The sequence below is a fragment of the Triturus cristatus genome, chromosome 4_1, assembly GCF_964204655.1.
Source record: "Triturus cristatus chromosome 4_1, aTriCri1.1, whole genome shotgun sequence".
Lineage (NCBI taxonomy): Eukaryota > Metazoa > Chordata > Amphibia > Caudata > Salamandridae > Triturus > Triturus cristatus.
Genome location: NC_140585.1, coordinates 141,943,173 through 141,967,668, shown reverse-complemented (window position 1 = coordinate 141,967,668; position 24,496 = coordinate 141,943,173). Strand labels below are relative to the sequence as shown.

General features: G+C 53.4%; 1 non-coding gene across 1 annotated transcript; it reads left to right on the top strand.

The window, feature by feature from the left end:
- The first annotated feature begins 20,794 nt into the window (after positions 1–20,794).
- Positions 20,795–20,866, top strand: TRNAD-GUC (transfer RNA aspartic acid (anticodon GUC)). Its single transcript has one exon. It is a non-coding gene; the product is annotated as a tRNA-Asp (tRNA).
- The last annotated feature ends 3,630 nt before the right edge of the window (positions 20,867–24,496 follow it).

The following is a 24,496-nucleotide window of genomic DNA, read 5'->3' as shown; positions in this document are numbered from 1 at the left end:
TGCATTGTAGTGTCATGGTATGTTCTGGAATGCGTTGTAGTGGATGTTGCGTTGTAAAAAATGCGTTGTAAGTGCATGCGTTGTAAAAGTGTGTGTTGTAACGACATACATCCACCTGCAGATCAACTCATTTTTGTGCCCTATAGGCTCTGACAAATTGTAGTCATGATATTGTTAGGGACACTACCTCCGGATTAGTCCACAGGTTGAGCATCCCTATTCTAGCACAAGTTTCTTTGATGTGCTTGAACCAAGGCAATTTTCCCACCCCCGGTAAACCCAAGACCCCCTTAAGTTCATTTCGGTAGGATGCTAATTCGGGAGTTGCCCACAGTCTGCGCCAAAAGGTCAGTGGTCTTAAACCTATCTCTTCTGCGATTGGTTACTTTAACTCCTAAATCTAGGCGCAGAGGGATGAGGGGTGTGCTAGGCGGTAAGCCCAGGAGCTTCCTCATGAATTGGTTTTCTGTCTTGGCCAATCCGCCAGAAGGGCGGTGGCCCCATAGTTCAGCCCCATACAGTGCAGCACTTCTCACTTGTACTTTATATATTTCAACTACAGGACCTGGCTGTTTGTATAGGGAGTTCCTATAGGATTTGGTGATTCCCCCCGCCAGCTGCGCTAACCTCAGGCCTGCCTTGGCTAGTTGTGGGCCCCAATCAAATGTTTCGGACAGTGTGACACCAAGGTAGTCGAAGACAGTCACCCTCTCTAGGAAATCGCCATTTAGGGAGGGATTTGGGCAAGATGTTTTGGTTGGATTAAAAACCATAAATTTGGTCTTTGTGGTTTTAATCTCTAACCCTTGATTTTTACAAAATAGAGAAAAACTATCTAGGATCCTTTGGATGCCCATGGGGGATTTGGACAAGAGCAGGGTGTCATCCGCAAACATCATTGCTGGCACCCTGCCTTGCCCCAGCTTCGGGGCATCGTTGTCCGCCACCTCATTTAGTTGGGCCACCAGAGCGTTGATAAAAAGAAAAAACAGAGTGGGGGCCAGCACACACCCCTGTCTCACTCCTCTGTTCACTGGGAGGCGGAGGATCAGTTCTCCAGATTTCCCATGCCTAACTTGGGCAAAGTTTCCTGTATGTAAACGCATGAACAATGTCAACAGGAAAGGCGGAATTCCCAACTGCTCCAAAACCTCCCACAATTTGGCTCGGGGGACCAGATCGAAGGACGATTTGAGGTCAACGAATTTCAGATAGAGACTGCCACTCTCTATTGACACCGTCTTCCGGTATAAGAGTTGGAGCCTGAACAGCTGATCGATGGTGGAGGTATTCTTCCTAAATCCAGCCTGATATGCACTCAAGACTTCATGGCCTTCCATCCAGAAATGGAGTCGCTCAAGGAGAATCCTGGCGAACAATTTCTAGGTGACATCTATAAGGATGATTGGCCTGTAGTTAGAGGGCAGGAGGGGTGAGCCTTTCTTAAACACTGGGAAGATTTCAGTCCCCAGCCACGTGTCCGGGATCTTCATACCTAGCAGGATAGCATTGAATATTGCCCAAAGATAGGGTCCCCAGATGTTAGGTTCCTCCCTGAATAAGTCCCTGGGGATCTTGTCTAGACCGGGGGCCTTTCCTAGAGGAAGCTTCCTAATAGGGTTTCTGACTTCTTTTAAGGTAATCCATTGAGGTCCTTCACTAGGGTTCCCTGTGGTTGCTAAAACCGTTACATCTTTGGGCTCTATAGGATCCTCGGTTGTATAGAGGGTTTGGAAGTGCCGTTTCCATGCTGCTTTATCGCTGAGTTCTCTACGCTGCCGTCTGCACTCACTAGAGACCAAAACCTCTTCAAGTCCCTATTATGAAGTGCTGCCTTAATGTCTTCCCATCTTTCAAGCTCCCAGTTCTTCTTAGCCAGCTTGGTACAGTCTCTAAACTGAGCCCTGCTTTGTTTAATTAAGGATCTATCCTTGAGCTTGATAGCATCTATGAGGGCGCCCTTTGCCTTGCGGCAAGAATTGTTATACCAGGTTTGCTTAACACCCTTAGTGGGCTTGGGGCGCATCATAGAGTTGAAAATGTTGGTCAGAGTGGTTGACAGATCTTCATGGAGGGCCTCTAGTCTGCTGATGGTAAGTGGAGTATCGAGTGTTGCGGCAGCCAACTCCATTTCCATTAAGGGCGAGGTGATTTTGGAGTATAATTCGGCCTCCTTGTCTGTAGAATGCTTAAACTTTCCCCACCTGATTTTCCATCTGTTGTTAGCGAGTATTAGGTTGGTACATTCGGAGGTGCCAGTAGACGTAGGATTAAAAGTTTCTGGAGGCTTAAGATCCAATGTCAGAGCATTATGGTCGCTGCCAAATCTTGGTATGAGAGCGAAGTCGACCACCCATTGTCATATTGTTGTCTCCACTCAAATATAGTCCAGCAGGGAAGATTGTCCTGTTCTATTACAAGTTAGCTTCCCAGGCTGATCATACTTGGTATGTCCATTACAGGCTCCCAAGGAGTGGGTCAAGGTTACTGTGTTAATCTGGAGTACCAGAGAAGTCCAGGCCTTTACCGGAGGAACTTGCGGGTCAGGGAATAACCAGAGGCTATCTTCTTCGATAGAGGGGGCATCCGAAGTGGGGGCCTGGGGCTCAAAATGACAATTGAAGTCCCCCCCCCAAGGATCAATCTGGCATTCGGGGGGGACTGTATCAATAAAGGAGTTTAGTTGTTCTATAGTCGGGGATTCCTGGGTAAAGTTTACGGGACGGGAATAGATGTTAATAAGTGCAAGTTTCAGACTGGAGGGGAAGGTGAGTAAGATGCACTGCAGATCATTGGATGCGGTACTCAGCTGGACCGCCGTGCAATCTAGGTGGGTAGCGACCCAGGTGCATAAGCCCCCCTAAGGTCTACCTCTTCCCCCTGAGGTGGCCTGCACGTTAAAGGTTGTGAAGCCTCCCCTCTCTATATCCTCTCTTGCCCAGGTCTCCTGAAACATACAGAAATTGTGGGAACCCACAGACTTTCCCCAATCAGGGCAGTGGAGCTTGCTTCTGATTCCAGCGATGTTCCAGGATAAGATCCTTAGCTTATGGCCAGAGGAGGTAATACCGCCATAGGCATCCTGGTTGATGTTGGTACAACTACGAATGACCGCTGGCCGTGCCAACGAGATAACTTTGACTTCCTCCATTTTAGGGGCTGAGCTGGGAAATACATTATCCATAAGAGTTGAGGCTGAGTTATTAGGCATGGCTGGGCCTATCTCATGATAGTTAAGGGCTCCTCCAGGAGGTAAGGGTAGCTGTACCCCTGATTCATAGTCTTTGCTACTGAAGGTGTGCTGTGCCCATGGGCCACTGAGATTCACCCCTGCTGCCTTCTTGGGACCCCCCGTCCCTATATTGGGGTTGAGGCCCCCTTGCAAGCCTTGTCAATCCACCTCCTGGAGGGGCCCGTATCTATTTGCTAATGGAATGCTAAAAAGAGGTCCAGGGGTTGACCTGCATTTTTAAATGGCTGGAATCTGTTAGTTGGAGCCCTAGATGCTAGAGTCCAGGGCGTGATGTGATTGCCTGGGTAGAAAAAGTCCAAAGTGTAGGCACCGACCACGGTGTGCGGTACATGAGTGCTAACAAACTGTCCTGCAATATTTTGTACAGTTAGGGGATTGCTAAAGTTGACGACTATACAATCTCCTTGGGTTGTTTTTGGATTGTTGCCCACCCATCTCACTCTTCGGACCATTAGGATTTCCCCAGCCCTGTCATAAGAGAACTGCTTGTGCCTGGTTAACCAAAAAAGACACTTATTCCTGAGCTCCAATTGCGATTCTTTCTGCCCATGGTTGATCTCAGGGACCCCTATCAAAATAATGACATCGGGGAGTGAAGCAGGAGGTAGATTTATGGTCGGTGTCATCGGTGTTACTAGGCCTGTGTCATCAGCCTCTGCTGGATATAGCCTTTCCCTGCTCTGGATGAATAGGCCCTCTTCTATGTGAGTCCTCCCTAGGAGGTGCGGGGCAGGAGATCGCCCTGTTCTCGCGTGGAGGATAAGTGCCAGATGTTTCAGAGTGTGCCGGGGGTTAGCAGTCAGCAAGGCAGTAGGAGCCTCTGCCCTTCCATCACTTGATAATGCAGCAGAGATTGGAGCCAACATAGGCCCCTTTTTCCAGTGGAGGAATTGGCTACACTATCGGTCTGTGTGCTACAATCTTGCCTAATGATGGTTGTGCCGGGGGGGTTGCCTTGCCGCTCAGCGCAGTCTGTTGCGCTGCATCTAAATGCTTAAGTAAGAGAGCCAGTTCTTCCTTTCCAATGGTTCTCATCTGGTTTTCCAGCTCCACTCTCAGGTTCCTCGCCCCCGGGGGACAGTCAGAAGCTGTCATGGGGTTGGTGGGGGGTCCAATGGTGCTTGCACTGCTAGCTATTCCCTCAGCACTGTTTATTAAAACTGGGTTTTTCCTTCTCTTGTTTCCTGTTGCATTTCCAGTCTTACGTTTAGTAGACTTAAGGGTAGAAGTGATGGTAGCACCTTTACGGGTGGTTGGCTTCACTGGGAATTGTTGTGGTGAAAGTGAAGATGACTCTAATGTTCTAGTCAGGGTTTCTGTTGGTATCAATGGGGAGCCAGGGGTGTTTGGTTGAAGATTAGGTGCTTCCAACCCTGGTCTAAATAAGTCTGGGGTTAGAGACAGACGCCTCTCTGTCAATTCTATTTCAGTTGAGACCACCCCAATAGCCCTCTGGAGTATCCTGTCTATTGAAGTTTGGGGCAATAGGGGCGGAATGGGTGCCGGAGGCCCTTTTTTAGCTACACATATACGCCTACCCATGTTCAGTTAACTAAAAACAAAAAAATAAAAATATAAAGGAAAATACAAGAGGTGCCCCAGGTACAAGCCTATAAAGCGTTAGGCCTGCTAAGGCACAGAGCCAATGTTGTGAGTTAAAACAGGTGCGTTTTGCTGTACACCCTTAATACCAGTGTAAAAGACATTAAGACGCAAGGTAAAAATGATGAAGGGTCAAACTATGCATATAAGTTGTGTCACAATTAAAGGACGACTTAAAGTGGATCAGTTCGTCTGGTTTGTGCTTATGGGGCACTAGATTGCATGTGCTCTGAGTCCACCACCAAGTCCTGCTAAAAATACGGCAAGGGGCCAACACAGAAGCCAAAAGAGTTCAGTGCGCCAGATAAAAATGGCTTAGACCAAAAAAAAAACAAAGCAGTCTTACCAGAGTCTCTGAGGCGGAGATTCATAGGCCAAAGGGAGTGGCCCTGCCCTGCCTCTTCCTGGCGCTGACGGGAGTAGGACGGGCCCGCCCTTGGCCCAAGCTTCGCCCGGGCGCAGCCCGCGCGCGTCGTGGGGAGCGAGGCAGCACTTTAAGCGCGGTGGTGGTGCCTCCCCCTGGTAAGCGGCGGCAGGAGAAAGTGGCCAATGCACCCTGGGACTTGTGGTCCCACCAGAGTGAGATGCGGGGCAACAAGGATGCGTGCTGCAGCAGAGAAGACTTCCTGGGACTACGGTCCCACCAGGATGCTGGCAGGGATGCCCCCAAAGTCAGTCCCAAAGCACAGGATCCAAAACAGCAGCGTCCCGCGCCGCGGGGACCGAGGTAGCGCTTCAAGCCTTCCATAAGTTCACCTTTTTACTTATCGAGAAACTGATTAAAAACATTTTAAACATTTCTCCAAATGCAAGTTTAGTTTCTTGTGTGTGCAGTTGTATTGTTTTTGCAGATAACAACCCGCACAATGCTTCCACAAGGGTCCAGTGCTGGAAGTAGACAGCAAAAAACAAGCAGGAAGAGTCCGAGTTTTTTAGTCTATGCAAAATCGGAAGAAAAAAATTGAAAATATTTACCCAAACAGTGCGGAGCAAACAAACCTAATCCAAACACAAAATTCCCCCCAGTGCTCGTCAGCTCTTTGATTTTCACACATAAAGTGAAATAATCCCTTTGCCCGGTTTGTAACGACTATTCGACCTACTTTTTTTGAATCTGGTCGCATTTTATATTTTTAAACTGGTCACATTTCATGTTGCGGTTAGTTTACAGTGGACTAGGGAGTGGGAGGTGACTAAAACGATGGTGGGAGGGAGGTCGAGGTTTCGATAGACAACGCATTTTTTCTTTGTCACCTGGGGCCTCTGAACTCCACTTCCACAAAATATTTTACTGGAAGCAATAAATAGCACCTACTCGATCAATTAATCAAGGTTTGGTAAAGCGCAACTACTCACCCGTGAGAGTCTCAAGGCGCTGGGGGGAGGTGGGGAGCAGATCTGTTTAAGTGCTGGGGTCATTCGAAGAGCCAGGTCTTGAGGTCCTTCCTGAACTGGGGTAGCGTGGGAGAAACTCCCCTGACCAACGGTGAATCAGGTCTAAACAGGGCCAGCTTTAGCTCTGGTGGCGCCCTGTGCAACAATGTTTGTGGGCGCCTTCCAATGCCCACCTCCGTCAGGGATTCCCTCATTACCATCCTTCCAGAGTGCCCCTCAAGACTCCATAACTACTCTTTCACAGATGCATTAAATTAGTTTTATAGCATCACTCATACCAGTGTAGGGTGTCAAGGCCGTTTGCATCACACATATTACACAGACACAATCAATCCAGTGGCGTAGCTAGCCCTTTGGCTGCCCGTGCTGGTCTCTGAGTTTTCGGCCCCGGGGCGGCTGATTGAAGAGTAGGGCGGGGTTTGCTGTTACAGGGCCGCTAGCGCTGGTGACGGCCCTCGCTGTGCGCGCTCGCAGCGGCAACAAATGACACCACACTGCGGGTTCGGGTCTCGGCGCCAACTACTCAAACAGGCCGCGCCCCTTTATTATATATCGAGGCGTACGCCACGCGCGTGGCGTACGCATTGCGTAATGTCCTGTTGCGCTCTAGCGTCTAACGCTAGAGCGCTAACTGTAACATCCCTCCCCAACTTGGATAACAAAACAAAATGAAGTCCATACCAGTCACTCACTTGCTTGGCAGGCAAAGTCTTTGAGGCGGCTGCTTGGCGTGGGGTTCTCTCTCAGACTCTACCTGGTAGTGGCACGAGTGCCGGAGCTAGTGGGGCGACTATCCGGGGCTTCACCTTCCGCTGGGGCCTGAGGGCTCTGCTCTGGGGCGTTGCTGGCTCCGCTGGGCATCAGTCCAGGTACCAGCGCTGGGGTTGAGATCTCTTCCTCCTCTCTGTCCAGCCCCCTCTGGCCGCGGTCAGTGGCCTCCGGAATGCGTTTGAACCACGAGATGTTCCTGGTGGTCGACTCCACCCCTCTTTCTGCTGTGATCATTGTGCCCCGCCTCTGTGCCACAGTCCAACTACCTGGTTCATACCGGGGTCTGAATTTTCCTCCCGGCCTTCTATCCTTCACGAGGACGCTGTCCCCTGGTCTGATGTCGCTGTCTCGACTACCTCTGGCCCGGCTCACTTGCCGGTTTCGGTGTTCTCGTCGTTGAAAAACCTGCTCCGCTTCGAATGGTGGGGGCGCCCACCCGTGGACTGTGGGTAGCCCATCGCGGCGGGTGCCATTGAGCATGAGGGACCACGGGGCTTGCTTGGTGGAGCAGTGGGGTGTGCTCCGATACTCTCTGTTGGACCCGGCCTCGTAGAAAGGCCCTCCGTGCCCCCGCACCACCGAAACCTGGTGCCTGCAGCCCAAGCACGCGGCCCAGCCGACCTTTCCCACCAGGACACCTGCACCAACCCCGGACATCCCCGTCCATGGCCTCCCTCCTTTCGGCCACCCCGGGCCCGCGTGCCCACTCCCTGCAACAAGATGGCCGCCCGGCCCCAGCGCGACCCGGGCCTCGAGGCGCCACTCCGGCTGGAGGACATCACGCTTCCAGGGGATGAGAGAGGGAGGAGCAGTTTCTATCGCACCTCTGAACTCCCCTGGGACGATGGGTTTCGATCGGCCCTCCGGCCTCCCTGCGGGCTGGCTCCGTGCCTGCTGGGTGTCTGGGACTCCTCCCGACCCGGCCCTGAAAGGATCAAAAGACAATAGCAGGAAACCCCGACAAGCGGCCCCAAGGTGACAAGACCCCTGCCTGCGCAGACTCCGGACATCAAAGCGGGGTCGACCTATAACAAGGGGTGCTCTGAGACTGTCCGGCAGATTCGACGCTGGAACAACGAGAGCCTGCTGACGTGGTCGCGGCTCCTGGAACTGAAACCTGCCTGAGCCCTGCTGAGTGACTCGCGGCTCCCTGAAGATCGTAAGACCTCCGAACTTGTACCTGAGCCCTGCTGAGTGACTCGCGGCTCCCTGAAGATCGTAAGACCTCCGAACTTGTACCTGAGCCCTGCTGAGTGACTCGCGGCTCCCTGAAGATCGTAAGACCTCCGAACTTGTACCTGAGCCCTGCTGAGTGACTCGCGGCTCCCCCAGACTCTTACGGTCCCGCCGGACCCCGACTCCGACCACGTATCCCCCAGCTCGAGGATTGTGAGCTGTGCGCCGGATACGTCCCTGCTTTGAACCGTTACCAGAGACAGTCCCGCTACCCCCTACCTTTCCGAGACTCTTGAGCCCGTGCTCACCTTGTACATATTGCAGTGATACCTATTTGATAAAGCTTGTTTTCTGAGAATACCCAGTGTGGTCTCTCTGTGTCGTGTGGTGCCAGAAGTACGATCCTAGTTGCGAGATTCCTCCCCCTGGGGAGTCTCCCGCCAGTGCCCGGCTACGATACTACACGGGTGGGACTCAGGGTAGTCAGGACCCCCTTCCGGGCTCCTCTGAGGTCGCCGTCTAACATTGGTGGCAAGCGACGGGATTCGGGCCCATCACCTAGAGATCGTACAGTGAACAACGAACGCACGACCAACAGAGATGGCAGAAGGAAGCGCCATGAGCTCCGCAGAAACCAACGCCAACAGAGTGTTCCAGGTGGAGCATCTGGAAGACTACACACACAAAGAGCTAAAACAATTTTGCAAAGAACTTAAAATAGCTACCACTGGCCTCAACACTAAGGAAGACTTGCAGAAAGCACTGAAAAATTGGGTGGAGACCGGGGCATCCCGCCCGGAAGGCACGGGGGAGCGCCCCGACGAAGCCGAACCCCCTCCAAGTGAAAGCAACGACAATCAGGTGCAAGGCATTGTACCAGACGGGGGCCTATCCCCGGGAGAACTCGCGGACAGAGAGAGACGCCACAGTCATGAACTCGAGTTAGCTAAACTCAAAATCGAGGGCGAATTGAAGTTAGCGGAGAAAAAGCTAGCGGTAGAGCAAATGCGCGTACAAGGCGAACTGGAAGAAAAGAAGCTCCAACGGGAGCACGAAGGAAGAAAGCTCCAACTGGAGCACGAACGCAGCTTAAAAGAACTCGAGCTCAAGGCCCGAAATGAGGACGGGAGGCCCTCGGGGAACCGAGAGACGGCCCCCTCAGCGGAACAGAAGGTCCACATCCCCAAGGATGTGGTCAAAGAATATTATAAAAACGATGACATTCAGCAATGGTTTCGGGCCTACGAGGTCGCCATGACCTCCCATCGGATTCCAGAGAAGGACTGGGGGGCGGGGCTGTGGGGGCGGTTTCTGAGCGAAGGAAGGGACACCCTGCTCGACCTACCCCTCTCCCTGCAGACCTCCTACAGCCACATGAAAGAGGCTCTCCTCACAAGATACGGCCTCACCCCAGAAATGTACCGCCAACGGTTCCGGGACTGCCGGAAGATCCCGGGCACCACCTGGGTGGAGTATGTAAACTTTTTTAGTCGGGCCTTCGATGGGTGGGTCAAGGGCAGCAAGGTCACCACCCTTGCCGAACTCACTGACCTCATGTTATGGGAACATCTGGCTGCGAACTGCTTCGTAGAGCTTCGTCAACATCTGCTGGATAGCAAGCTCACAGATCCCCGGAAGCTGGCTGTGGAGGCCGACCGCTGGACCAACACCCGGGTCTCCCGGGGCATGGTAGGAGAGTACCCCCGAACCAGTCAGGGACCACCCCGCCAGAGAGGGGGAGGGAACCAGGGAGGGCCGAGAGAGTCCCAGCCTAGCCCCCCGAAGACACCACCTCCACCTTTCCCGGCGCCCCCCCACCAGTAACAGGGCCCCCTGGGAGACGAGGACACCGGGTGACCGTTACATGTTTTCGTTGCCAGAAACCCGGGCACTATGCCAATGACCCAGAGTGCCCCATGGCCACCCAAGTCACCCCTGCGAGACAGATAGCCAACGTAGCCCTGGGGGAGGAGGTTGAGGAAGCCGAGGAGTGGGAACCCGCCGCTATGGCCCTAGTATCCCTGGGAGATAGGGAAATGATCCCTGGTAGCCTCCTACCGTCCAACACACAGAAATATGGGCAGCTCGTCAAGATCAATGGCCACCAGGTAGAGGCCCTGCGGGACACCGGGGCCAGTATCACCGGTGTCCTCAGGCACCTAGTTCCCGAGGAGCAGATCCTCCCCAATGTCTTTTGCCCCGTAATCTCTGCAGACAATAGGGAAAGTATGTGTCAGGTAGCCCTGGTGCCATTTGAGTGGGGAGGGGTGATAGGTAAACTCAAGGTGGCCGTAAGAACCTCCCAGCCAGTCGACTGCCTCTTAGGGAACGACCTGGAGAGTTCTCCCTGGAAGCACGTAGAGCGCAAGGCCCACCTAGGAATGATGGGACTCCCCGAGTGGGTGTGTGCCACCACCCGATCTATGACCGCCCGACTCACTCCCCGGAGAGAAGTCGAGAGCACCCCGGCCGAAGAAGCCCGTACCGTCCCCGCCGAGGGTCCTCCCGTTCCCCCATCAGAAGGGTCCGTCGCCAGCGACGAACCCGCACCATCCGACCCCACCCCGGTCCCCGAGTTGGGGGATCTACCCGAGTTGGCCCATTGGCGCCACGAGGGCGGGCCCACCCGGGAAGAGTTTTGCCGGGAGCAAGCCACCTGTCCTTCCCTGGTCAGGCTGCGGCGCCAGGCCGAGGGCCAAACCGCAGGTGACCAGACCAGAACGCACCGAATCTATTGGGAAAATAACATCCTGTATAGTGAGCAGAAATCAGTGGAGCTGGGATCCGGACGGGTACTGGTGGTACCCCTCCGCTTCCGGGATTTCCTCCTGGGCTTAGCCCACGATGTCCCCCTCGCCGGTCACCTGGGTCAGGACAAGACCTACAGCCGTCTCGTGACCCATTTTTATTGGCCTAAGATGAAAGCAGCGGTAGAGGCCCACTGCAAGTCCTGCCCCACGTGCCAAGCCAGTGGGAAGAGTGGGGGGAAGCGCAAGGCTCCCCTCCAACCCTTCCCGGTCGTCAGTACCCCCTTCGAACGAGTCGGAATCGACATCGTGGGGCCACTGGACCCCCCCACCTCCCAAGGTCACCGTTTCATCTTGGTCCTAGTAGACCACGCCACCCGCTATCCAGAGGCTATTCCCCTGCGCACCATTACGGCCCCCGTGGTGGGCCGGGCCCTGATGGGGATCTTTTCCAGGGTGGGTTTCCCCCGCGAGGTCGTGAGCGATCGCGGCACTAATTTTATATCAAGGTATATGACGTCCCTGTGGCAACAATGTGGGGTGTCCTATAAGTTCACCACCCCGTACCATCCCCAAGGGAACGGCCTAGTAGAGAGGTTTAATAGGACTTTGAAAGGGATGATCGCTGGCCTAGAAGAGCCCCTCCGGCGTAAGTGGGACGTCCTGCTCCCCTGCCTCTTGTTCGCTTACCGGGAGGTCCCCCAGAAGTCCTTAAGGTTCAGCCCGTTTGAATTACTCTATGGGCACCCCGTCCGAGGTCCCCTCAGTTTGGTTAAGGAAGGGTGGGAGGCAGCACCCCAGACCACCCCCCGAGATGTGTTCCAATACGTCCTGGCCCTCCGGAACCAGACCAGGAAGTTCCGAGAACTGGCCGAGGCCAACCTGGAGGCGAGTCAAGAAGAAATGAAGCGCTGGTACGACCAGAATGCTACTCTGGTCGAGTTCCAGCCGGGCCAGCAGGTGTGGGTCATGGCCCCCGTGAAGCCTGGCGCTCTCCAGGACCGATGGACTGGGCCCTACAAAGTGGTTGAGAGGAAGAGCCAAGTCACCTACTTGGTGGACGTCCAGTCGCCTCGGGATCCCCTCCGGGTCCTGCACGTGAACCGCCTCAAGCCTCACTTCGTGCGGACAGAACTGAGCCTCCTGCTGGCCACCGATGACGGGGCCGAAGATGAGTCGGATCCCCTCCCGGACCTCCTGTGTGTCAAGGAGCAGGATGGCTCCGTGGAGGGAGTGAACCTCTCCCCAGCCCTCACTGCCCAGCAACAAGCGGACTGCCGCCAACTCCTCAGACAATTTTCTGACCTCTTCTCCCTGACCCCCCGGGTCACCAACTGGTGTGTTCACGATGTGGACACCGGGGACAGCCCGCCGGTGAGACACCGAGCCTACCGGGTTCCTGACCGGGTCCGGTCCTGTATTCAAGCCGAAGTCTCGAAGATGTTGACCCTGGGGGTGATCGAGCCCTCTGACAGTCCCTGGGCCAGCCCCGTGGTCCTGGTTCCGAAGGCAGCCGCCCCCGGTGTCGCCGCCGAGCTCCGGTTCTGCGTGGATTACCGGGGGCTCAATGACGTTACCCGAGCCGATGCCCACCCCATTCCACGAGCCGACGAGCTCATTGACCGACTAGGGGCCGCCCGGTTCCTCAGCACTTTCGACCTCACCTGCGGCTACTGGCAGATTGCGCTCACCGAAGGGGCCAAGGAGAGGTCTGCTTTCTCCACCCCCGATGGGCACTACCGCTTCCGCGTGATGCCCTTCGGGATGAAAAATGCCCCGGCCACTTTCCAGAGACTGGTAAATAGGGTCCTGGCCGGGCTAGAACAGTTCAGCGCGGCCTATCTGGACGACATCGCTGTCTTCAGTTCAGAGTGGAGTGAGCACCTCCAGCACCTCCGGAGAGTGCTAACCGCCCTGCGCCAGGCAGGCCTCACCATAAAAGCCAGCAAGTGCCAGATCGGGCAAGGATCCGTAGTCTACCTGGGGCACCAAGTCGGGAGTGGCCAGGTCGCTCCTCTACAGCCGAAGATCGACGCCATCCTGGCCTGGGACCCACCCATCACCCAAACGGAAGTCCGAGCCTTTCTGGGACTCACGGGCTACTACCGCCGATTCATTCAGGGGTATGGCAGCCTGGTCAGCCCTCTCACGGAACTCACGTCTAAAAAAACAGCCAAAGAAGGTGCAATGCACGGCTGCCTGCCAGGAAGCTTTCGATGCTCTAAAAAAGGCCATGTGCACGGCCCCCGTCCTCCAGGCTCCCGACTACACCAAGGAGTTCGTAGTCCAGACCGATGCCTCCGAGCATGGCATTGGGGCCGTCCTGTCCCAAGTGAATGATCAAGGCCTAGACCAGCCCGTCGCCTTCCTCAGTCGGCGGCTGCTACCCCGAGAACAGAAGTGGAGCACCATAGAGCGCGAAGCCTTTGCCGTGGTCTGGGCACTCAAAAAACTACGACCCTACCTGTTCGGCACTCATTTCAGGGTCCAAACTGACCATCGGCCCTTGCGATGGCTCATGCAGATGCGAGGAGAAAACCCCAAGCTACTGCGGTGGTCAATCTCCCTCCAGGGAATGGACTTCACCGTAGAACACCGCCCTGGTACGGACCACGCCAACGCTGACGGCCTCTCCCGGTTCTTCCGCCTCAGCGAAGAGAACCCCCCAAGGTGATGGGCAGTTCTCTCCAGCTTTCAGCTGGGGGGGACGCGTGTTGGACCCGGCCTCGTAGAAAGGCCCTCCGTGCCCCCGCACCACCGAAACCTGGTGCCTGCAGCCCAAGCACGCGGCCCAGCCGACCTTTCCCACCAGGACACCTGCACCAACCCCGGACATCCCCGTCCATGGCCTCCCTCCTTTCGGCCACCCCGGGCCCGCGTGCCCACTCCCTGCAACAAGATGGCCGCCCGGCCCCAGCACGACCCGGGCCTCGAGGCGCCACTCCGGCTGGAGGACATCACGCTTCCAGGGGATGAGAGAGGGAGGAGCAGTTTCTATCGCACCTCTGAACTCCCCTGGGACGATGGGTTTCGATCGGCCCTCCGGCCTCCCTGCGGGCTGGCTCCGTGCCTGCTGGGTGTCTGGGACTCCTCCCGACCCGGCCCTGAAAGGATCAAAAGACAATAGCAGGAAACCCCGACAAGCGGCCCCCAGGTGACAAGACCCCTGCCTGCGCAGACTCCGGACATCAAAGCGGGGTCGACCTATAACAAGGGGTGCTCTGAGACTGTCCGGCAGATTCGACGCTGGAACAATGAGAGCCTGCTGACGTGGTCGCGGCTCCTGGAACTGAAACCTGCCTGAGCCCTGCTGAGTGACTCGCGGCTCCCTGAAGATCGTAAGACCTCCGAACTTGTACCTGAGCCCTGCTGAGTGACTCGCGGCTCCCTGAAGATCGTAAGACCTCCGAACTTGTACCTGAGCCCTGCTGAGTGACTCGCGGCTCCCTGAAGATCGTAAGACCTCCGAACTTGTATCTGAGCCCTGCTGAGTGACTCGCGGCTCCCTGAAGATCGTAAGACCTCCGAACTTGTACCTGAGCCCTGCTGAGTGACTCGCGGCTCCCCCAGACTCTCACGGTCCCGCCGGACCCCGACTCCGACCACGTATCCCCCAGCTCGAGGATTGTGAGCTGTGCGCCGGATACGTCCCTGCTTTGAACCGTTACCAGAGACAGTCCCGCTACCCCCTACCTTTCCGAGACTCTTGAGCCCGTGCTCACCTTGTACATATTTGCAGTGATACCTATTTGATAAAGCTTGTTTTCTGAGAATACCCAGTGTGGTCTCTCTGTGTCGTGTGGTGCCAGAAGTACGATCCTAGTTGCGAGATTCCTCCCCCTGGGGAGTCTCCCGCCAGTGCCCGGCTACGATACTACACGGGTGGGACTCAGGGTAGTCAGGACCCCCTTCCGGGCTCCTCTGAGGTCGCCGTCTAACACTCTCCCAGGAATCGCTGGATTTCCCTTTCGGGGTCTCGTTGCTCTACGCCGGCTATTCGAATTACTTTATTCAGGGTCCTCATGAAGCGTTCCACTTCCCCGTTGGCTTGTGGCCACTGAGGAGTGATTCGCCGGTGTTGTATTCCCTGGTGCTGGAGGAACTCCCGGAATTCGTGGCCGTGGAAGGGTGGCCCGTTGTCGCTCTTCAGCTCTGAGGGGCACCCAAACATGGCGAATATTTTCTCTAGCGCTGGTCCCACAAACATGAAAGCGGTGGACGGAAGAACTTCCACCACAGGATATTTTGAGAAGTTGTCAATAACCACCAGTGACACCTTTCCGTTTGGGAGGCTTCCGAAGTCTATGCTAATCTTGTCCCATGGGTACCTGCCTGGTTCTTCTGTCACGATGGGGGCCGGAGGCTCTGGGCCGCTCGTCACTTGGCACGCGGAGCAGCTTCTTACTACTTCGTCCACCATGCCATCCAGCCCCGGGAACCATATTTTCGCCCTCATCCTGGTTTTCATCTTCTCGGTCCCTTGATGGCCGTTGTGAGCAATGGCCGTGGCTTGGTGACGTAGTGCGGTTGGCATGACGATCTTGGACCCTCGCAGGACGACCCCATCGCGGGTCATACTTAGTTCGTTCCGCACTCGCCACATCTGCTGTAAGTCCCTTTTTTCCTCGTCTGCCACCGAGTTGGCGGCGTGTAGGAACTCAGCCCATGACCCTTTTTGAAGAGCTCCCCGTGTTCTTGCCAACACGGCGTCGTGCTCCCCGGCTTGTATGATCTCTTGGATTGTCAGTACTCGAGGGCAGGTCAGAGCGGCCAGGAGGTCGATGTGTGCTTCGGTTTCATCTTCCTCTTCTTTCCCGATCGGGGAGGCCACCCCCCCTTCCGGGTGTCGCGACAGAAAGTCCGCCGGATTCTTCGCACCTGGCCGATATGTCACTTCCATCTGGTATTGTTGTAGTCCGATGGCCCACCTTTCGATCCTCGGGGGGGGGGGGGGGGGGGCGCTGTCCCCTTGAACAGGGGCACCAAAGGTTGGTGGTCTGTTACCACAGTAAAAGGATGTCCACAGACGTAAAGGTGAAAGTGCCGGCAGCCCCATCGAATGGCTAGCGCTTCGCGTTCAATCTGAGAGTACCTCTGTTCCGTTGCGGTGAGTGCCTTGCTGGCGTAGGCCAGGGTGGCCCACCTCCCCGGTTCTTGCTCTTGTGTGAGGACTGCGCCCAGCCCCACGGGACTGGCGTCGACAAGCAGTTCGGTCTTCCTGGTCGGATCAAAGTAGACCAGAGTGGCTTGGTCCAGCAGTGTGGTCTTGATGGTGTGGAATGCATCCTCTTCCTCTTGCCCCCAGCGCCACAAGGTGTCTGTCTTCGTGAGGCGTCTGAGGGGTTCAGCCGTGGTAGCCAGATTTGGGATGAACCGCCCGCAGTACATGGCCCTCCCAAGAAAGCTGCGGACTTCCGACGCGGAAGTCGGTGCTGGAGCGTTTTTGATAGCCTGGGATTTCCTCGGGTCCACCTGAATACCGTGGTTGGTAAACGTGTATCCGAAGAACTCGATGCTTTGTTGAAAGAACTGACACTTCTCCTTGTGCAGCGTGACCCCAAACTCCCTCAGCCTCGTCAGCGTAGACCGGACCCGTCGGTAGTGCTCATCCACCGTTGTGGCGTGTATCAGTATGTCATCACTGACGTTGAGTACCCCTGGTAACCCCTGCAAGATGTCTCTGATAGTGTTCTGAAATATTTCGGCTGCCGAGGAGATGCCAAAGTTAAGGCGTCGGTACCTTCGCAGCCCCAGGTGCGTGCTGAAAGTGGTTATATACCTGCTCTCTTCGGCCAGCGTTAGTTGGTGGTACCCCGCATTGAGGTCCAGTTTGGAGAACCACCGGGCTCCATTGAGGTCTGCGATTATGTCATCCATCGTGGGCGTGATGTGTCTCTCCCTTTTGATGGCCTTGTTGGGCAGCCTCATGTCGATGCACACTCGGATCTTGCCTGGCTGCCGGGGTTTTTCCGCTATCACCATGGGTGATACCCAGGGGGTGGGTCCTGTCACTGTCTCGATGACGCCTTGCTCCTCCAGCCTCCTCAGATCCTCTTCTACCAGCGGGCGTAGGTGGAATGGAATCCTCCTGTGTTTTAACGCTGTGGGGGTGACTGAACGGTCAATGTGGAGCTTGACCGGTGGCCGTCGGATGTTCCCCAGGCCAGTGAACAACTCCGGGAACTGGTCTAGCAGGGTAGTCGTCTGGGACTCTTGTACCTTCCGAAGGAAAGCGATCAGCCCTAGGTCTTCGGCTGCGTGTCCGCTTAGGAGGGTGTCTGCCTCCTGATTGATCACATGTATGTCAATCGTTATCTCTGCGTCATCCGACTTCACAGGCACCGTCATCTTTCCTGCCAGGGGCAGCGGTGTGTCACTTCCGTAGGCATAGATCTGGGCTTTTGACCGTCGGAGCTCGGGCTTGGGTCGGAGGCGATTGTACTGTTGCACTCCCATCACGGTGACTGATGCCCCCGTGTCAATCACTGCATTTATCCGGGATCCAGCGACTAGGACGTCGCACCTTGGTTGTGGTCTTCTCGAGCTCTTGAGGGCTTTGGTGAATGAAATCAGGTATGTTTCCCCCTCGTCATCATCGGACTCCGTTGCTTCTTCCCGCAGGGCCTGTGCTTGCTTGCGCCCTGAGTTGGTGGGGGAAGACAACGACAGCTGGGACAGCTGTCTCACCATGGTCTTCTCTGGCCTCTTTCCTCTTCGGTCTCGTTGCGTGGATCGTTTGCGGCACACGGACGCAAAATGGTTCATCACGCCGCAGTTGTCACACGCTTTTCCTTTCGCGGGGCACGTCCTGCCTCCGTGCTCGTCATACCCGCAATACCCACACGGGGTTGCAGGCTTCTTCGCCGCCGGTCGGCGGGGTGCTTCACGCGTCTGTACTGCGTCGGCCCGCTCCGTTTTGACTGTCACTCCTGATCCGGCCCCTCGTGTGAGCGCCATCTCCATCTCCTCTGCGCGGGCGTCGGAGAGGTCATGGGACCGTGCCAACACCAGAATGTCCGCCATCGGGATGTTTGGTTGGCGGAGGATAAGTGTCCGTAGTTTCTTGCTCCGTATACCGCATATTATCTGTGCTCTGATTTCTTCCTTCGCTCTATCACCGACAAGGTGCGTGTCTGCCAGCACCCTCAGCCGGGCGTGGAACGCATCCACCGACTCCCCTTCTCTTTGCCTCGCTTGGCGCAATTTGAAGTGTTCAAAATCCGGGTTCAGCTGGGGGTCGAAATGTGCATTGAGGGCCCTCACGGCCGCATCATAGTCGTCTGCGTTTCCGGTGTTGGGGAGATGCTTAAATAGGAGATATACCTCTTCCCCGGCATAGTGGAGCAGTAGGGACCTCTTCATGGTGCCATCTGTTTCTCTGGTGCCAGCGAAGTCATTATCGAGGCGGCGATCCACGTTTGCCAGCGTGGGGCCGCAGTGGCAGGGTCAGCAGCTTCGCTGAAGGGTGGTAGGACGCCGGACGCAGGGTGCAGTGGCACTGCCTGGGCGGGGCGCTCATCATCACCCATGGCTCCCCGGGGACAGCACACCAGGAGAAACGGGAACAGACAGAGGAAGCCGCAGATGCAGAAGGTCCCCCCCCCCACTCAGGAGGGACAGAGGGCGTCAGGGCTCAGGCAGGGCACAGCAGATAAGCACAGTCACTGAGGCAGGAGGCAGGAATGTTCATCTGCCGAGATGTCCGTGATTAGGTGCACACGTGCACTCACCGGTGTTGTGGCAGACTCAAGGGGCCCAGTTGCACTGTCCGCGTGTGAAGGAGCCGGTTTCAGCCAGGCCGTCAGGGCCACGTGCGCGCGCGCGCGCGGGACTGCCGCGGGGCGCGTTTCACCGCTGGGGCACACGGGGTCGATTCTCTGTCCTCGTCGCCAGTGTTACAGGGCCGCTAGCGCTGGTGACGGCCCTCGCTGTGCGCGCTCGCAGCGGCAACAAATGACACCACACTGCGGGTTCGGGTCTCGGCGCCAACTACTCAAACAGGCCGCGCCCCTTTATTATATATCGAGGCGTACGCCACGTGCGTGGCGTACGCATTGCGTAATGTCCTGTTGCGCTCTAGCGTCTAACGCTAGAGCGCTAACTGTAACATTTGCCACCCTGAAATGGCAGGTAAGAGTGGGAGGTAGGCCACCACCCCAAAACGCCTTCCGTCGGGTGCGGATCATCCCCCTTTGCTACACCACTGAATTAATTACACTGTGTAAATTAGTGTATGGGAAACGTTACATAAGACAGACAGGGACAGGGCTGGACTGACTACCGGGTGTTTTGGAATGCTGCTGAGCTGGGGGCTGATTTCGTTGATGGGGACCTGCGTGTACTGAACGAAATTTGTTTTGCTTTAATTATTTCGAGTACACGGAGGTCTCCGTGAACTAAATCAGCCCCCACCACAGTGAAATCAGCCCCCTGCTCGGCAGAATTCCAAAACGCCCGGTAGTCAGTCTGGCCCTGGACAGGGGATAAAATCATAATTCTCTAACACATACCATGCAGTTTTCATGCAGCTCTTTGATGACAGTTAATTGCTCGCTGTTCTACATTAGGATCTTAACTTATAAACTGCAAGTAACAATAGGATCTCTGACAAAAGCAGTAACCCGCTGACTTACTTATATTATATGCTATTTGTGATGTGCATGGTACACATTCTTTGCAGCAGGCATGTTAACCCTCTGTGCTACCTTAGGATGAAATTGAATCAAAACTTCCACTTAACAAAGATCTCTCTCTCTCTCCAGGAAAAACATTAATCACCTGAGTTAAAGACGTTTATTATTGTTGCCTGAAATTTGTTGGAGGGAAAGAATGCAGCCGCCGGTGCTTTTGGGCAATGGAACTGGCGTCGATTTCAAAGCACAGATGGCGCCCCCCTACCCTTGGCACCCGGTGCGGTGGCACCGCTCGCACCGCCCAAAAGCCGGCACTGGGTCTAAAGGTTAAGTGCTGCAGTGTTACAGAGCCTCATTAATTACTCTCGGAATATACAGAACTGTCAAGTGGCCCCATGGCATATGTGATTTATTCAGCCAGAATGTGGCAGTGAATGACGCTAGGATTATCTAAACAAGACCATGCCTCCACAGCTCCTCGCGCGTCATTGGCTGCCTGTGCTGTATGTCATATGATTTCATTAAAATGAATGTGCCTGCTATACAAAGCCTTGTACTCTGATAAGCAGCCATTTTGTTTTCTCACTTTACTTGGTGTTACCCTCAACGTGCTCTCCTAAAGATTATTGAAATTAGGCGCTCTTCGATTTGGGCAGGCAGCAAAACCACACAACTTCGCTGTGGCATTGTGTCAAAAAATAGGAAAGTGAGCACACCTCACAGGTAGAGTAAAAAGTATCAAATTCAGCACAACTGTCACTGCCGAGCCTTCGATAGCTCAGTTGGTAGAGCGGAGGACTGTAGTGGAGAGACAGACATCCTTAGGTCGCTGGTTCAAATCCGGCTCGAAGGACTTTTGTCAACTCTTTTTCCTTTGCTTTACAATACTAAGCGCCTATTTCTGAGACATTCACACAACAGGGCTTTTCCTGCTTCCTCTCTTCTCCTTTACAAGCCAGCTTTATCCTTTGGCGCGGGCGGGTGGGAGGGTCTCCCTCCCCACTCCCTGTGTGCAGTCCCCACTGCAATCCCCCATCATCAGACAGAGCCAGGGGCCCCTGGGCCGAAGAGCCAGGCCGGGGCTCCGTCGGAAGCAGCCCTGGGAGCTGGTTGCTGTGACTCTTGCTGGTAAACAGCCAGTTGAAGAAAACGACAGGGAGCTGCTCAGCAGCTCGCAGTATATCTGTTCCTCGTTAGTATAGTGGTCAGTATCCTGTTCCTCGTTAGTATAGTGGTCAGTATCCCCGCCTGTCACGCGGGAGACCGGGGTTCAATTCCCCGACGGGGAGGATGATAAATATTTTGTTACACTCAATTTACAAACTTAGAAAGTGTTATAGATGAACACGTATTTTAAATATAATCTATAATGTGAGACTGATATTATAGAGTACGGACAATTTTTAAATGGTTACGGTTTTTGGAAGGATTTGCGCATTTTTCCTTATAAGCTGCTGTGTACTTTTTGGGAAAAGGATACTGAAATGGATGAAGGGTCAATATTTAGATAAAAATCAAAGAAGTACACGATAAAATGCATGAAAACTATTATTTTCCATGCTAAATAAATGAAACGATGGGGCGGGTTCTGAATGAGGAAATGTTTTATACGACGGTGAAACTTTTCATCTATTTACGTATATTGGTTTAAAACTTACATTCACGTTGTGAAAGTAAAAGTACCACTGACCCGGAGGTGCACTCCCCCACCTTCCTCATCAGAGCTCTCATATTTCCTTAGTCCAGGCATGACTCCCTAACCCAGGTTGGGTGTTTACACTGCATGCCGGGACTTGTAGTCCTTGTAGCGTCTTGGGACCTAGGCCCACATGCTATACAAATAACCACACTGACACTGTTGTAATGCAGGTCACATGTCCTCCCCCTCCTCCCCTTCATTTCCCCTCCTCCTGGGCACCCGTACCCGGGTGCGCGCGACTGTTGACTGCGACGTGCCAGCTGAGAGCTGTCAGTGGCGAGTGAGTGAGGCGTTGACACGCTGTGGTGACTACTTTGTCCACCTCACGAAGATGTGCTGTTACTTATTGAAAAATAAACTTACCTGAGCTACTACTCCTACCAGTATTCTTCATTATAATTAACCCTGGGCATAGTTCGCGTAGCCGCGCTTCGCGAAGCTTCGCAAAGATGTTCTTGCACTACATGACCTTGGCGTAGCTTCGCGAACTTGCGTAATTGCATGGTGCGCCCGTTCGCGATGGGTTTTTCTTGTTCGGGAGCGCGGTGAGCGTGTTCGGGGAGCTGTTTGCATGCTCGGGGATATATCTCGCGATCTTACCCATGCGGTTGCCAATGGGCGCGGCCATCTTGTTTTTCAATTGTCCCGCCCGCTCGCTATGCCTTATTTCCTGTTCCGGGTCGCGGATAGCGTGTTCGCGATGTGCATTTGCTGGAGCAGGGTTTTCTATTAAAATTTATTGAAATTTGAACTCCAGTTTATGTTATATGTCATAATTAAAATTACTGATAATTAATTATTAAATATTAATTTTGTTGAAGTTTCTGATTAATCAACTTTCACTAATGAAAGAATTACACGCGGGTTTGCATTTGTGTTGCTTTATTAAAACGTGAACTAAGTTGGTGAGCAGATTAATTAAATATGTGTGGCTAAAGTGTTATTTGTTATATGTTTGCGCTTTGAAATAACGTGCTTTAATGCTTCTTTATGTTGCAGATGGCTAGATAATTACATACACATAAGGGTATTAGTGGGAATTAACACTGTATAATCATTATGATGTAGTAACGTTGTTTTGTATTTCTTTTAATTAAGATTGTCCATTTTGGCCTAGACAAAGATGGCCGACAAATACAGCCTGCATTTGGGTAGCTGAAATACGAAGAGAGGCCTCGCTGAGTATGGTTGAAAACCACCTGACCTCGGCCTCCGACTGTATTAAAAGTTTCCGTGAGGACAGCAGCTCCGGGCTTGATGCCAGTTTCCCTTGGAAAGGAATAAAGCCACAATGAACTCTGATAAACTTGCGGTGGATTCACTATGATTCCGAGGAAGAGCATTCATGAATGTTGCATTTTTTAGTTTGAGCTTCCTTCTTCTGTGTTTTTATTTTTGAGATTTTCGAGAGCGGAGGTTTTCTAAATGTTGCGAGTTGACATCCTTTCCTGCTCGCTCTGCTCAATGGCTCAATGGACGTTTAGAGTTTGTTTGTAACTTTAAATGTGTTCGTTTTCCTATAAATATTGTTAGACTAGAGAGGGTCTAAGGCCACCTCTTTCCGAACCTATGCTCGAGAGGATCGACGCTGATTGAGAGGACGGCGACTCGGGAGACTTTACTGAGAGACCTCTCCTGACACTTAGCTAGAATAGGTAACTATGAGAATAATGATTTTGCTATTGATTGACTTTCATCTTGAATTAATTTAGATAAATTAACCCTTTGTTTGAATCACAGTGTCGGGTGGTTATTTCTTTGTCATATATTGAATTTTCGAATACGTTTCCATTGATTAAATCATGACTCAAGACTGATCAATTAGGTCACATTGACCTCAGTTTAGATGCAGATCATTTAGGTTTTCTCTCGTACATTCAGTGCGGATAAAGTAATAGAATGAATGTTGGTATGATGGGCCCTAGCGTATGATGAGTGTATGTGCGTGCGACTGTGGAATTACTCTGTCCGTGGGAGTAGGGAGAGTTTATATGCTCCGATCTGCAGCAGTTTCCTGGTAGCAGTATGATGGTTTTGATTATTGTCTTGATCTGATAGATTGCTTGTACATAGGCTTTTGGATTTATTGATTTATTGATTGATGTTGATATATGTACTAATACTATATGTTGAAGTCGTCGTATTGAGTTATATGTAGTGTGTACGGCTTCTGGAACGTGGGGAGCTGGTAACGGTTCCGTAGTAGGGCAGAGGGAAGTGAGTGCTGCTCTCGGGAAAGACGGGATTGTTGGCCCTGTACGTATGCAGGGAAAAACGTGTGACAATTGAAGTTGCGCGTCGCATTGTCTGGTTTCGGAATCAGTGACATCGTCGTGTGTTACTATTAGATACATATTTTCAGTATAAAAGGAGTGTGTATGGTAGCGAAGGTTATCTGTGAAACTCTGGTCTTAAGTCCCAGGGATCCGTAAGGTTTGCCGTTAAAGCTTTCTGCTGGAGGAGTAATAGGTATTCTCTGAGCTTGTTTGAAGGACTGGGCAGAGGTAAGCGCTGCTTGGTTAACGTGTGTTATAATTCTGTAGTAGGACAGACTGTTCGCTTGTTCGCTGTTCTCGGGAAAGGCAGGATTCTGTGTGGATGTACTATATTTTCTGGTATGAAAGTGCGTGAATGTATGAGCATTTAGTTAATTGTGAAACTCTTTGGAGCATTCCTGGAGGAAACAGTTAGTGGATGCATGATAGAAGGGCAGAGTAGAGGGATGTGCTACTGTGTCAACGAAAGTAATAATTCCGTAGTGGAGCAGAGGTAAGCGCTGTTCTAGAGAGAAGCGGGATTCTTGTGAAAAAGACTTTCCTTTACTATTCTGTGGTTAGCGAAGCAGACAATGGAGATGTTTATATGTTGTAACTAATAGATTTTGTAGAATCTGAAACGAAGTCTACTGAGAAGGCTTTGTAAAGGAGGGGGAGACGAGTGACAGGAGACAGAGTAGAAGCGACTGCAGCGACTACTGACGTCAGAGACAGACCGCGCTGGGATTGGTGCGTTGGTGTGAGCCGCGCAGGGATTGGAAGGAGTACAGGGTGACGTAGACGCTCCAGGATTGGTGCGTTAGTGTGAGTCGCGCTGTTATTGGACAAAAGATCGTACAGTTGCGGAAGGGATTAGAGGTTGTGGTAAACGTGAAAATGTATTACCAAACGGAGGAAAAGAAGAAGAAATCCTTGTTCGGTAAAATTAAAAGGTGGTTCGACAA